The sequence below is a fragment of the Acyrthosiphon pisum genome, chromosome A3 (genome assembly GCF_005508785.2).
Source record: "Acyrthosiphon pisum isolate AL4f chromosome A3, pea_aphid_22Mar2018_4r6ur, whole genome shotgun sequence".
Classification (NCBI taxonomy): Eukaryota; Metazoa; Arthropoda; class Insecta; order Hemiptera; family Aphididae; genus Acyrthosiphon; species Acyrthosiphon pisum.
In genome coordinates, this window is record NC_042496.1 from 20,587,661 (window position 1) to 20,591,778 (window position 4,118).

The following is a 4,118-nucleotide window of genomic DNA, read 5'->3' on the forward strand; positions in this document are numbered from 1 at the left end:
CTGAATGTTTAAAACTCGAATGTCTATCTGAGGTACGTATCGTTTTTATCGTATAAATAAATTGTTTTTTTTTAGTCCTATTATAAGTTTATAAAACACTTAAAAAAATTTTCAGATGATTTTCAAGACGCGGCTCGTAGATGTGAATGCAGGTTGCGGTTGACTGCACTTCTGGCTTGTCTTGCTGCGACGAATGACGAAGAAAACAGTTTTCACGTTCAATGGATTGAGCGTTTACAACTCGAATGTCCATCGAATAGGTACGCATGTATTATAATATTATAAATTATAATTTTTAGCATGGCTTGAAACCGTAAATTTTTTTTCCTATTTGATTTCGTATTTTCGGATATCGGTATTTATTTTTTCTGATTTCGTTTTTGATTTTGAATTTTTCCGACTTCGATTTCGGTTTTGATGACCGGTATTAGATTTTTCCAACTTGCTTTTCGGTTTCGGTAATGATTTTCAGCTTTTAATGGTTTTAACCGGTATTCAAAATTGGCTTCAAATATCGGTTTCAAGTCCTGATTTTTAAGTAGGTATACAGTGAAACCTCGATAACTCGAATCGGTTGGGGGCGAAAAAAATTCGAGTTATCAAAAATTCAAGTTATAGAAAAAATTGTGTGTCTTTATTGAAATGCAGGGGCGAAAACATTTCTTCGAGTTACTTATCGAAAATTTCACTTATGGACGTTATCGAGATTTCACTGTATTTAAACGTGTCGCATTGTTTCAATATTGTATAGTTTAGTTTTTGTATTTTTAGTCGTTTTATAAGTTTAAATTGACGAGGAACTTATCCAATTTTAACAAATTTAAATTTAGATACCAAAATGTTTAAATATATAATTTTCCGAAAGTAAAATTATAAATATTTTAAATTAAATATAAAAATACAGGAAAAGTTCCTGAAATATATCTTAAAATTTCTTAAAAAAAATTGAGAGTAAAAATAATTTTACGTTTTTATAATTTAATTATCAATAAGTTGGGATGGTTGGTAAACTGCTACAATATTGACCCATGACTAATTCAGTAATACCCATCGTTTAAGTCTTCTACTCTATATTTAAGGTAATCGGAAAAAAAAATTACCGGAAATAAAATCTAAAATCACCAAAGCAAATACTTATACATAATTGTCATAAAATACTCGCTTTAAAATTAAAATATAATATAGAGCCTTTTATATTGCCTAGATAATAATCATAACTTTAAATTTTATAAGAAGTGGCGTATATAGGAATATTTTTTGGGGTGGGCTATACAATATGATTGACTATTAAATGATACTTTAATTTTACAAATTTGTAACTTATATAGTCGTCAAAATTACCTTGCACTAATTATAAATATAAATATAAATACTTGCGGTGTTATTACTTTTTTTGTCTGGATAATGTTATTAGTTATTATTTTAAATTATAAAATTGATAATTGTAGTAGGTATATTACATATTAATACTTAAGTTGAAAAATCGTTTAAGATGTTAGGATTAATAAACATGAATACGATTAATTTTAAAAATATCAACTCATTTATAATATAATATAATTTAATTTCAGTATAATTTTTGTCAAATTGAGATTCAATTTCCTGTACTTTTAATTTTTATTACCAAAGAGTATACCTATCAGCTTATAGAAGAATAAATATTTATATAGCAAGATTATATAATATTATATGTACTTATTTATCAATATCATTATAATATAATAATTATCATTCAAATTTTATATATTTTTCTTATTATTAATTATTATTTTTGATAGCAGATGTATGGTTATAGGTATAGCTTTGGGGATTTTTTTCCGGGGTTTTTTTTTCTAGATTCATATTTAAATAGAATAGGTAGTTACAAGAATAAAATTGGTTTCTTTATTATATTAAAATGCATAGGTTCGTATAAAATATATTATAAATTATATATACGTACCTACCTATAATAGTAATATATTATATATAAAAACAAAAAATTGATACCCGCCGTTGTTCCCGAATTGAAATTCGATCCCTAATAAAATTTTTCCCGAATGGAATTTTGTCCGAAAATCCTAAACTTTTTTTTCCTGACGATTATTGTTCCCGAAATAAAAAATTTAAAAATGTTATTATTTTGAAGAGCTTTTTCCATATATTATAATATTTTATACCTATAACTAAAATAAAGCTATTGCTATCCATTACAATAATTTTTTTTTACGTCCAATAAAGATAGTACCTATTTACGAAAAAGTACTGATATCTTCCATTTAGCTCACTTTACTGTAGATACGTCTTACAACGACATGTGCCTATACATCTAAAATTTATTTACGGTGGTTTTTTTACGTGCTGACTAAATAACCAATCAAAAAGGTTTAGGGTTTACGGACTTTCGGAAAAATACCGTTCTAGAAATTCGATCCGGGGAAAAAAGCTAGGTTTCAGGTTTTCGGATATTTTTGGTTAAAATGCCATTCTGGAAAAAGTTCATTCGGGAAAAATACCGATAATCTAAAAAATTAATTATATAAATAATAATTTATGGTCCAATTAAAAAAGAAAATTTCTGCTTTTAAATTACATTACATAAATTATTTAAATTATTATTAAATTATCTTTATATTTATATTTAGAAATTGATATATAGAATTTATATTATATGTATTTATATATCTTTTTTAAAATTACTTTTATTACTTTTGATGGTAAGAACATTATCCGTGTTTGTAAGTGAGTTTTTTACTATAGTTCAATTTTTTAGCAAGTTAAGCGTATATAATAGGTATAGCGTAAATTAAAAATGTTCTTACTCGCTTAAAAACTGAATTATAGTAAAAAACCAACATACAAACACAGATAATATTCTTGCCATCCGGTTTCATTATAGATCAATTCATTCAAATTTTTAAACTAACGGAGATAAACGTGTTCAGCCGAGCGCACATTTGCTATATTACCCACTTGTAAGACTGAGACACCAAATATATCTGTATATAATTAAATACCGCCAAACAAAACATAACTATTAACAAAATATATTATATATCATTAAACAAATCATAACGTAAAACGCAATTTATAAAATATCATTAAACGAAAAATAGGGCCATTACCTACCCGAATTAGTTATTATTTTTAAATTTTATATATATTAACACCATTTTAACGATAAACGAAAGACTTGTGTATCGTTTTAGTTATGAATAACGATAAACGCAAAACTTTGATAACGTTTTAATTCTGTATAACGATAAATGCAAAAATTGCGAAACGTTTTAATTGTAAATAACATAAAACAGAATTTTTCAAATGCAAGCCCTGCTAGGATCACATTTTGGGTTGATACATTCTGGTATCGGCTATATCTATAACAGTTGTCGATGAAGTCTAATAAAGAATATTTTTATTTTTTTGATATGCATAAATTATTTATATTAACTATTTTATTATTTTCTTTATTATTTATTGGAGGAAAAGGGTCAAGAATTATTTTTTATTTTTTTGAAGGAAATTGGCTACGTCACACCCGCGTATGTTGTCTCCATCTTAAACACGTACGGTATAGACAAAACGTGTTCACACAGTCTGATTAGAACTCTCGCAATTTTGGTTCTAGAGTAAAATACCTATTATAAAATTGAATTGTGACAATATACATGAAGGAAAGTCGTTGCATTTTTTCCATTATACCCGATAGTACGTTTATTCATTTAAACGATATGTTTAGAAATAACAAAAATGTCAACATTTTTTAAATATCTTTAATTTAAAAAAAAAAAATTCAACCTCTTGCTTTCCAAAATATTGTCATATTTAAATTTTCTAATATATGTTTGTATTCTAACACCAAAATTGAGCGAGTTCTACTCAGACTGCGTAAACACTCGTTTTCTCTATGTGTTAGTCAAAGACAGAAAATCATGTGTTGTCTTCGTCTTCCTACGCGCCACATACAGATTTGAATTCGTCGGCAATTCTACTTGTATAACGATTTTCCCATATTTTTGATATTTTCCCCCCAAATTCCAGAAAACGTCATATTAAAAAACGATTCTGAGCGGAGACGGGTTTGTCAGTCTAGGTATTAGACATACCTATTATAGGGTATACTTATCTAGTTATCTATA